This window comes from Puntigrus tetrazona, chromosome 13 (assembly GCF_018831695.1).
Source record: "Puntigrus tetrazona isolate hp1 chromosome 13, ASM1883169v1, whole genome shotgun sequence".
NCBI classification, from domain to species: Eukaryota; Metazoa; Chordata; class Actinopteri; order Cypriniformes; family Cyprinidae; genus Puntigrus; species Puntigrus tetrazona.
Genome location: NC_056711.1, coordinates 4,137,066 through 4,149,522, shown reverse-complemented (window position 1 = coordinate 4,149,522; position 12,457 = coordinate 4,137,066). Strand labels below are relative to the sequence as shown.

General features: G+C 37.0%; 1 long non-coding RNA gene across 1 annotated transcript; it reads right to left on the bottom strand.

The window, feature by feature from the left end:
• Positions 1-7,434: 7,434 nt before the first annotated feature.
• LOC122356176 lies at positions 7,435-12,206 on the bottom strand. Its single transcript, XR_006252290.1, has 2 exons — positions 12,085-12,206; positions 7,435-9,316 (listed from the first exon to the last, which is right to left on the bottom strand). It is a non-coding gene; the product is annotated as an uncharacterized LOC122356176 (long non-coding RNA).
• Positions 12,207-12,457: the final 251 nt, after the last annotated feature.

The window sequence follows — 12,457 nt, the reverse complement described above, 5'->3', positions numbered from 1 at the left end:
TTTAAGTAGCTTATGTCTGTGTACCTGATTTTATAATCGCATTGCATAAAGCCTGAAACACATACGTGACAATCTTTTGGTTACACAAGCAGCTGTGTAACAGACTCGCTCTGTAACATATGTGTAACAGTAGCTGACTATTACATCTACATTTTCTTTTATGGAAGAGCAACGGCTACTATTAAGTACTCACTAGGTATTTACTCTGTATTACGGACACCTAAAAAAAAAAAAAAGTTTTTGTGGTTCTCCAAAACTTTCTTAAAGAAGATACGTTTTTTTTTTTTTTTTTTACGTAATACGTAAATGAGTGATTGCGTGTAAGATACGGGCCAAATGTCTCATATCCGAGAGATGACCTAGCCTTTTCCATCCGTACCCCTTCAACTCTTTCTCCATCTCTCTGTCATCACCCCTCCACCTCGCCCTCCGTTTTTCACAGTGTTAACAATCAGCACATGGCCTGCAGTGTAATTGGGGCTGAACCTGGTGCTGATTGTGATGGATGGAGAGGATCAACAAGACCAAGATGGCTTCTTTCATCTCTTCCATTTCTTTCTCTCAGTTCTCTCACTTTCCTGAGTACGTTCCCATGGCCCGGTCCTGATACACGTGCTAGAGATGTGTGCTGTCGCAGCGTTTTCCTTTGTAGAGTGCTTGGTTAACTGATACAACTGAGCAGCATCGCTACTTTTGTTTATACAAGTTGATGACAAGAGATTCTGGAAAGCATGAGAATCAAAAGCTCACAGACGAACCAAGTTTTAACGTATTCCAACATTTAACCGCCACACACTTTATCGGACGCTGAATAAAGCAGATAAATATAGTGTATCGATTAAATATGTTTCTAAGCAGGTTTTCGCTATTCCAAGAATCCCAAATAATGCTTCACAAAAAAGAAAGAATAATAATAAACAATGCAACTATTTTCAACATTGAAGACTAGAGTAATGATGCTGATAATTCAGCTTTAATACATTTTAAGTATTTTTTAAAATATATTGCAATAATTGGAGTAATATTTAACAACCGTTACTGTTTTTAGCATATTTTTAAAAATATAAACGCGGTCTTAGTGAGCACAAGCGTCAGCTTTTAAAAACAGCAAACAAATAATAATAAAAAACTAAATGAATGAATGTATTGACCACAAAAATGAGATAAAGCAGCATAAAAGCATAATGAAAGTTTTGTACTTTATACAGTATAAGTCATAAAATAGTCATTAATCACTGGTAACTTAATCATTGAAACCGGTGAGTAAGTGAGCTTCAACTCCAGAACCAGAAGAGTATTATTCATTAAAATATGTTGACTCTAAAAAATGACTCATTCACAAACTGAAAGATTCATTTATTTTTGGAGTAACTTCGAAAGACTTGTGCATGACTCGTAGGGACATCGTTTTATTAGAATTGCATGATTTTCATACAAATCTTTTCACTGTATTGAAAATGTCTAGGATGTTGTTCATGGTCTGGGGTAACACGAAGGCTTGTAAAGGATTTTTTTCTTGCGTATATTTTCTTGTACTAATGAAGCTGCATTGTTTCATTACGGAGTTTCCGATCTAGACCCGCATGCAGGTTCGGGGCACTCTGCTGTGACACAATGATAAATCAGGAGAATTCAAACCAGGCCGTGACCACATGAGTATAAACACACACACACACACACATGTTTTTTTTTTTCTCTCAGTGAGATAAGCAAATGCTCTTCTGACCAGGAAATGACTGAAGTGCTCCATCAGCCCGGGCGATCTACTGCCTGACCGCATGAACACAAACTGCACCCGCAAATCACAGCCACCCTATACCTCCAGCAAGACTCTCCTTCCTCTTTTTCATCAGTTCTGCTGTTTAAACTGCATCATCCGTTGATCTCGACTCTCCTGGTTGGACTCAAAGCGAAGCAAATATTCGCGTTGCGTTACTTGCTGCAGTTTACTCTGATGTGTTTTCCGTTTGCGCCACTCTCGCTAATAAAAACATAAAACCCACAAAAACGGACATGTCGATACGCATCGTGCCAATTTCCGTTCTTAAAAATAAAAACTTTCAACTCAGTGACATCTCTACCCTTTAAAAACACAACTGAGAAGCTTCTGTTTGCTCAGGGTCACTAAAATGTTAACGGAGATCGACTCTTTCTCGTGACTTGCAGTGTCGTTTTTCCTGTTGTGTCCCTGTTTGTCATTTCTTGTGTTTCGGTTCCGTTTGTTTCCTGCCATGCACTGCAGACGAAAAACAATGCATTCATTTAAACGCTAGTCTCCATTCGCTTTCCAGTTATTCTCGTGGCTTTCTTTCCCAGGGGGTTGTACATCACCTATATTAACACGACACGATGTCGTTCAAGTAAAGCACATTAGGCTCCTCCTCAGCATAGACTTTATTTATTCAAACTGATCCTGTGATAAAATCGCACGCAGGCCCTTCTCGCATGATCCTTCTACATATGGCACTGATACAGCAGGGATGTGAAACATCGCTGGCGGCCTATTTTTAGCTGTACCTTTTGTCGTTAGCAGCAAGCGTTTATGTCGTCTGGAGTAAGTTTAGCAGGCCTGTGTCCTTTCGTTGCACGACTACGTGCCGAATGTGACGACTCTATCCCTGTCGCCCGGTCCAGAGTGCTTTGTCAACAGACGGGGCCAGCATAAATCAGGAGGAGATTTCGAGCCGACAGCGATATGATTCAGTCATAAAATAACAGCGGGTCAGGAGGGGGAAAGATGAGGACATCAAAGAGCGGGGCGGTAGATAAGCTCCGGCCTGCTGTGGGTTAGAATTTAATCTAGAGAGAGTCGGGCTCTAAAATAGACTACAGTACGCATACTAAAGCTTTGTGGGTGTGGTTGTGTGTTATGTAAAGGAAGAAGTAGGTCAGAGACTTTATGACTAATTATATTTACAGAACTTTCTGTCACGGGCTGGTGTGTCATTGATGGTATCGATATATATATTAACAGATATGCGCCCCTGCTAGCACGCGCTTTGTTTACAAAGTCTTTTCCTGTCGGTCAGGACTTAGATAAATGTTAAGACAAACGCTAAGTACCTCTGTTTAACTCGCAGAAGCCGCTGGTATGTGAGTAGCTGACATGAAAATTCAAGCACTTCCAGCGATTCTTGAAAGCTGTTCTAAACATAGTTTCTGCAGTTCTTTAATTATTACTGAGAGCTTACAGTAACTGAGACTATATTATATTTGCAACATATATTGTATTAATGATTTTTGGTTGTTTTTAAATATATATATAAATTCAGTTTTAAAAATCTATTTATCACACCACGTGACTTTCTGACAGATAGATAGATAGATAGATAGATAGATAGATAGATAGATAGATAGATAGATGGACAGACAGACTGATAGACAGATAGACAGACAGACAGACAGACAGACAGACAGACAGACAGACAGACAGATAGATAGATAGATAGATAGATAGATAGATAGATAGATAGATAGATAGATAGATAGATAGATAGATAGATAGATAGATGGACAGACGGACAGACAGACAGACAGACAGATAGATAGATAGATAGATAGATAGATAGATAGATAGATAGATAGATAGATAGATAGATAGATAGATAGATAGATAGATGGACAGACTGATAGATAGATAGATAGACTGATAGATAGATAGATAGATAGATAGATAGATAGATAGATAGATAGATAGATAGATAGATAGATAGATAGATAGATAGATAGATAGATAGATAGATAGATAGATAGATGGACAGATTGATAGATAGATAGATAGATAGACAGATAGACAGATAGATAGATAGATAGATAGATAGATAGAGATAGATAGATAGATAGATAGATAGATAGATAGATGGACAGACAGACTGATAGATAGATAGACTGATAGATAGATAGATAGATAGATAGATAGATAGATAGATAGATAGATAGATAGATAGATAGATAGATAGATAGATGGACAGACTGATAGATAGATAGATAGATAGACAGATAGACAGACAGATAGATGGATCGATAGATCGATAGATAGATAGATAGATAGATAGATGGACAGACTGATAGATAGATAGATAGATAGACAGATAGACAGACAGATAGATGGATCGATAGATCGATAGATAGATAGATAGATAGATAGATAGATAGATAGATAGATAGATAGATAGAAGCAACTAGTTAAGAGAACGTGTGATTTATATGAGGATGCTTATTATTGTCTTTTGTATATATTGACTTCATTCCTAGTAATCGTGAATTTCTTTGTTTAAACTTTACCTTACAATTACAGGTTCCTCTCAGGCTGCCACACATGTCAATTACAGATGTACGAAAAGAACAGAGTTCAAAGAGCTAAATCAAATGACTCATGTGAGCGCGTCACTGTGATATCACCAGAGATAAAGCTTTTCAGACAATCGCCGGCATTAACACCTCTTCTGTAAATGTGTTTTTGGAAGCGAAATGTGCTTATATTTGGTCTAGGTCACGCTGACAAAACCCTAATTAACAACAGAAAAAAATAAACTTTAAAAGAGAAGGAAGTAAAGATCATGACATCAGCCTGAAAAGCGATATCGTATGATTAACGAAGCTCGGGTTATTTTGAGAAAGCAGGATTATTTACGTATGAGAAAACATCCGCCGGTTTCAGGTTGATAAGATCATTTTAGGAGTTCGGATGGGGGAGCCTCTTCCTCGTAACAATTTTTCCCTTTCGCAAACAATCCAATCTCATAATTGTTAGGACTTGCAGTCTGTTACTGGTTGAACAACAATAAACGCCCTTGAAAAACAAATAAGGCTCCAAAGACTTCCATGGTTACTCCAGCAAAATGTTTTGAACCGCAAAGCCAATGATTCAGATGGTGCTGATTCAATAACTCTCGATTGTTAAAAGTGCACTTCAGTCGAAATCAAGATTCTGTCATCATTTTTGTCTCGCTAAATCCATGTTTCGTTCCACTGAATGCAACAAATGCTTAGTTAAAAATTAAACTGAATGAATATCAAGTTTTATGTCTGTCAAGCATCGTGAGCATGATTTTCCGACGACAAAAAGATTGATGTGTCTTCTGATATGACTTCTGAAGCCATAGATTTACTTTACATTTTTCAGTGTGATCAGTAAATTATTTATATATATATATATATATATATATATATATATATATATATATATATATATATATATATATATACACAGTATAAATATAAATATGTAAATACACTTTTTACTAATATGTTTTTGGCATTATTTCTCTATACATTTATTTATTTTATTTTTTTAATTTATTTAATATAAATATACGTTTAACAGGCATTCCAAAAATGCATTTTATATATTGATATATGAGTTGAAAATAAATATACATATTACATCTCAAAAATATATTTAATTCAGCTTCACTGTTTTCTGTTATGACATTTTTTGTGTATATTAAAATATATGTTGGTCAGGATTGGTTGAAATGATTGAAAGACTGACTGACTGAATGAATTAAATGGTGTGATTGTAAGATAAAAATCAATTACGTGATATTTGTGCAAAGATGCAATTACGTGAAAGGGCTTGCGAAAGAAGAGACATTAAATGAGGTATAAAGTCATGGTGGAAGCTGGCCTTCACGCATTCTCTTCTCAAAGAAAGAAAGTAAGGTTTGTGACGGCATGAGGCTGAGTAAGCGATTCCTTTAAGTGCAGCGGAGGCATAAACACATTGCAGAAATGTCAGTTAGTGACATTTTACCACAGACGGCTGCTGACTATTTTGCATTTTAAACAGCAGCAGCAGCAGCAGCAGCAGCATGGATTACCGTACGCAGTCCTCGCGCTCTCCCGACTTCTGGGAACACATCCCACATCGAGAGCGTGCTGGAAAGTCCCTCCAGAGACTGACACAAACACACGCTTATACGCTTAATTCAAGCACGCCCTCCTCTTCTAAAGATCCCTGGGTTCCTCTCTCGGCACCTTGGGGCGCGTGACTTGTTTTCAGCGTACGGGGAAGAGCGGGGATGCGGAGCGTAATGTCTTGTAATTATCATAATTAAAAGGACCGGATTGCAAGCGAAGACATCTTTCTTTATTTGTCAATCTCTTTATGCTGGGGTTCCTATTTATTTATTTATTTATTTATTTATTTTTTCCCGTCAGAGGAGACACCAGGCCTGCTGGAATATGAGAAGTTGTTTTTCATGCTTACTCAAAGTTCGTTTCAGGCTGTTTGAGATACAGTTGAGTGCAGTACCTCGAAGACCTCTGATCACAGGGGCTTAAATACTGTTATTAGTCTTGAAAACAGCAACACACGCACGCACACGCACCTCTAAGGTCATTGGCTTTTGGAAAAAAAGATTGCCCGAAATAAAGGGGTCCCTCCTGCTTGTGGCGCTGCCAGGCCTGTAATGGAGTGTTTGTGGCTTTGGGATGTTTTCCAGCCACTTCAGATCGTAGTTTACAAGAGCAGCGTCTGTCACTACGCAGAGCTGAGCTGTGCAATCACAAGGTACCTTACTGACTTCACATGTTGTTTATATACCAGGCACGTCGACACAAACAGGACACCGTGCGAGTTAGGCACGATCTAAGAAAGACCACACATACTGACCTCAAAGCCACGCGTCGCTCTGGTTTCATCTTCTGAATTAGGTTTTCTTTTGCTTTAAACATGCATGCCCGTGACTCTGCATCTTTGATGGCAATTCTTCGCAGTCCTAATACACATTTATTACAACATTAAACAGTGCTGGAGCTGTTAAGTGCTAAATGGCAAGTCAAAAGGCAAGGCAAGCTCGGTGTTAATGTTTATTTGTTAATATCTTCATAGCTTATATAGTATATCTTTAATATAACATCATATAGTCACATGATGCAATTATGACAAGCAACGATAATATATGATAATGTAGTTTACATTTTGCACTGATTTGCTATAAAGAACTACATATATATATATATATATATATATATATATATATATATATATATATATATATATATATATATATATATATATATATATATAGAAAGGTTTACTATATAGTGAAACCTGAAGGTTTTATTCATAGTGTGGCCAGAATTTTAGAAATTTCTTATAATACTATTATTCTGCATTCAAATTAAACACTGCTATGTAATCATAAAAACAGCTGCAAGTTAAACTCTAGAAAAATAATAACTACAACTAGTACAGAAATAACAACTCACATGCTTGTCGAATCAGTAAAATCACTAAAATTATGAAAAATGTGGACTAATTAAAATAAATGTTACCTATTTTAACATATGTTTTAAAATGTAATTGCTTTCTGTGATGCAAAGCTGATCTAATATGATGTCCACTGCTCAGGAAACATATATAATTTTATTTAATATTTTTTTGATGAATAGAATATTTTTTTGATGAATAGAATGTTCAAAATAACAGCAGTTTTACAATTTTTTTATTTATAAATGTGCCTTTTTATCAGTTTAATGCATCCTTGTTAAATATAAGATGTCTTAATTATGATAACAATAATAACAATGCTAATATTGATTACTATTTACTACTAACGTTTCCCTCATTAAATGATTAATTTGCTGTTTATTATTGATTAGTAATGCAGTTGATCATTTTAGGTATTGAGAAGGATTAGGGATGTAGAATAAGGTCATGTAGAATAGTTAAGTTTGATTTGTCAATTTAGCAGCCGTTTTAAAAACTGAGGGAACCCGTGATAAAGTAACCTTCCTCGGCCTACAAGCGCACACCATAACATCAGCTCTGTGATCTCAGATTTCAGACGCACTGTGCAAGTATTCAAAACACTATCAGCTGAATGTATGTTTCACAGTTTGTCTAAAATACAGGTTAGCGCTTTTTGTTTTTACGCAGGCTACATCTGTATTGACCTTGAATGGAGGAGAGACGCCAAGGTGACTGACCCTGAGTTCCCACGAACACTAAATACAGGCTGCGGGAGAAAATGAGAAACTTTAGCAGACACCCAAACGCAAGCTGTGATTGGCGGTGGTGGAAGGATATGGTTAGCAATTGGTAGGCTCTAATTTCACGGTGGACGCGTTCAGAAGTTTGCGCAAATGGAGACAAATGACCACATCACCCTCAGCGAGCTAATTGCTGATACTGGATCAGGTGTCTGTGGGCCACATCTACACCGAGAGAGATGTCAAAATCATGATGTTTCTCCTGATAAACAACCACAAGAAATAACTTTCAGAAAACATTTGATGAATCTCTCAAACTGTCCTCATTGGCAAATGTTCTGATAAAATCAATAGTCGGTCAAAACAGCCAAAATGTTCATATTCGAGACCTCCATTAACAACTTTAACTACATTAAAAGAGCAATTTTTAAATTTAATTTAAACAGAAATCCATGTGTTTGAAATATTCCTGGACTTAAATGTGTTAATTAAAATTTTATTTTATTTTATTTTATTTTATTTTATTTTATTTTACTTTACTTTATTTTATTTTATTTTATTTTATTTTATTTTAATTTAATTTAATTTAATTTAATTTTATTTTATTTAATTTTATTTTATTTTACAGACGTATCAGTCATTTTCCATTGCTCTTGCAGTTCTGAAAGTGCATCACTGTGTGCATGGAGAGTGTGACAGTGAAAAATGTGTAACAGACACGGTCAGAGTTCACACAGAGTATTAAGGAGTCATGAGTCGGTTTGAGCTGTGAGGTTATCCATATCACAGCAATGCACAACATCCCTTTCACATAGTAAAATGTGCTGATGGGAAACTTCGTATACATAATCATGCAACGATTTTTAAATTACGTGTTTGTTTGAAAAATTGTTTATATTAATGAATTTCTGCAGAAAAAGGTAGTTTCTACAATAAATAAATGGTAGAAATATTATACAAAAATTGTATACTGATCCCAAACCTATGAATGGGCGTGCTTATGAGTCTATGTTGGTATCTCTTTATTTTTCAGTGTCTGTTATACCTGGAGAAAGGTATCTGTTTCTTGGTTGGCACAGGACCCTCGGAAGCACCCAAACCCACATAAAGGTGTAGTTATGACATCTACTGTACCGGCGAATTCTAACTACCCATGAAGAGCAATCAAACCTTGACCTGCTGGTTTTGAAAGGTAGCTCAGAGTTTCCCAGCAGCTGTCTTCCTCCCACGATGGACAGCAGAAGGAGGGGGTGTCAGGAGGGCACTGTGCCCAGGGGAGAGATGGCTGGCAGGAGGGCTTTGATCCCTGAAAGCTGTGAAGAGTCTGACCTCACATGCTCCCGGCTGAGCCTGATCTCTGAAAACAGGTGAAACCAGGCTGAGAGAGAGAGAGAGAGAGAGAGAATAAAAATTAAACAGATCAGGGGTTAAAAAAGCTGCATAAATGTGCCTTAACAAGATGAGTAAGTCTCATGAAACTAGTCCAGAACAATGAAACACATTTAACCCAAAATTTATTTCTCACGCCAGAAAAAAACATAATTCTAAGTAACCAAACAAACAAATAATTTATGTAAACAATAATGTTTATATAATATAATATTTAATTTATTTGATACAATATTTAATTGAATTTACACGCACATTTGTTATATATTTTTTACAAATGATATATATTTTATTATGTTACATTACTAATATACCCTATTATTTTTTAAGATCATAAACTATATATAATTTATGCAATGCAAATGACATATCTTGGTAGTATTTATACTACGACAATACTACTACTACTACTTCTAATAATAATAATATCTTTAAAAAATATTTTTATGATGGCGGAACATAAGTATGTGATGGATAAGTATGAGATTAATTGGAATGCCAAATGAAAAAAAAAATCTATATATACACACCTGCACACGCTTATAATGCAATTTATTTTTTGTGTGCGTAATTTTTCTTTTATTTTCATTTTGGGGTGAAACGTCCCTCCTTAAGATAAGTTGCTGGTTGAACACATCGCAAAACCACTCAAACAGCACGTGAGCCGAGGGATGATTTTGCACGTATGACTTGTCACAGTAAGTTATTAAAGTGGAGGAGCGCTCCCAGCACACGTACACACAGCACTCTTCAAACATCCCACATGCGGTCGGAGTTAGTGTGTCCAGGTTAGCGTGTCTGACCTCAATCAGATCGGTTACACTTCACGTCTTGCAAAGCCGAAATGTTCCTGTGAGGCAGCAATGCAATAACCATGCATAGACGTCCCGACACGACCGAGGGAAAGAATGACTTGAAGGGGCGAGAGGCCTGGGACAGCGGAGGAACACTGTGCCTATTGTCCGCTTGACCTGATTTACTGTCTGCAAACTGTCACTTTCTCCATCTCCTGTCAATCAATAAGGAGGGAACACTTGCTGATGGAGGATTAGGAGAATGTGTTTCGGCAGATGGGGAAGTTCGGGGCTAAAAGAACACACACGAAGGCTAACTTTTCGAACGCAAATAAGTGGACAGTTCAACCAATGAACATCCACCATATGTCAACCGTCGATGAACTGAACCTCATGCACAATAAAGTGCATAAAACAATATACTTATTAAATGGTATTGTTCATACGTATGATAAATATAAGCTAATTATAACTTTTGATCATGTGTTACGTACTTATTTGTGGTAGGGACCATCATGAGTGATTTCTACTTCGGAAATATAATTGTTGCACTGATAAAATGTTGATAAATGTAAATGTGAATTATATCACACATCATATATATATATATATATATATATATATATATATATATATATATATATATATATATATATATATTGTGACGGAGGAGCCAACGACAGACACAGTGGGCGTGGCGTCAGGCCTCGGAGAGGCTTTTATTGACAAAAATAATAATAATACAAAATAAAGTGTCCATGGGAAAAGTGTCCAAATAAAAGGGGATCTGGTGTCCTCGCCGTGCCGCTGGGAAAGTGAAGGTTGAGGCCGTGTTCCAGGGGAAGGGTCCAGGTAAGGGGCGGAGTCCGGCGGTCGCCACGCGCTCCCCTTTTTCTGGCCCGGGCGCGAGGGGGCGGCTTCTTCCGCGCGTCTCCGTCGTTTCTTTGCTCCGGCGGCAGAGTGGGATGAGCTGTGTGCTCACAGCCTGGACTACGGGGTCCCACGACGCACTTCTCGGACGGCGGGTGAGGTCCATCGCGCACCCTTCCTGGACCCACGAGGACACCAGCGTGCATGCACGGGGAAGAGACCGGTCTCCCGAGGAGAGACGCGGTCAGGTATTTAACGGCGACGGTGACAAGGCTAATCCCCTTCAGGTGCGCTGCGTCACACGCCGCCAGACCTGACCGATACCACGCCTCCTCGAACACACACACCCTCCCGTCGGAGCCTGGGAAAGGGCGGCGAATAAAGGACGGGTGATGGTGATATAAAGAGGAGGGGCACTCGACTCGTCACAATATATATATATACACATATATATATATATATATATATATATGATGTGTGATATAATTCACATTTACATTTATCAACATTTTATCAGTGCAACAATTATATTCAAGATAAACGTAATCCCTCCTATAATAATAGCTATGGCCAATAATCTCAAAAATATAGTATAATTCTGCTATTATATAGGATTTATAACAGCGATGTGACTAAAAATAAATAATGCAACATATAATTTCTAATATGTATTTGATTTCAGCATTTTAGCACATTTATGCATTAAATATGCATTTATAAAACAAAACAAAAAATGTCTTATTATTTAAATATTAGATATTTCTAGATATTTAAATATAATTCTAAACATATACACACACACACACACACACACACACACACATAATATATTTGAATATAAAAACTTTACATGTTGAATATTATTTGTAATATGTAGTTTATACAATGCATCTGCTTAATAAATCAACTGCAAATATTTGCAATTTCGCACACGTGTACAGTCTAACCACGCCCATCCCACACTAACCACACCCACCATAGCCATGGCCACTGCATGGTCTCAGAAATACAGTACAAACAGAGGACAGCTCACACATAGCCCTCATTACACACACACACAACAACACATAAACATTAAAGACATTTCACTTACCACATGGAAACTAACTCTACTCAAAACAAATGTCCAAAAGTAGCACAAAACAACACAGATCTTCATGTGACACCACACAGCTCCAGAAAACCGCCAGGAAATGGCACACAAATGACATTGTCACATGCCTTTAACAGATAAAATCTTTGGCCTGAGCCATCTGTTACAACAATGTTGCAATGCACTCATGAACTTATGTAACAGATCTGTTTATGATAGCTCTATTACAAGGTTTCACCAAATAAAGGTGCAATGTTGTTTGTATAAACAGAACAAATAGTCTGCTAACAGTGTTGATTTAACATGCTGCACCGAAAAAAGGAATTCACTTTGTTAAATTGTGGGTTGTTTATTAAATAAAAACTGCATTTTG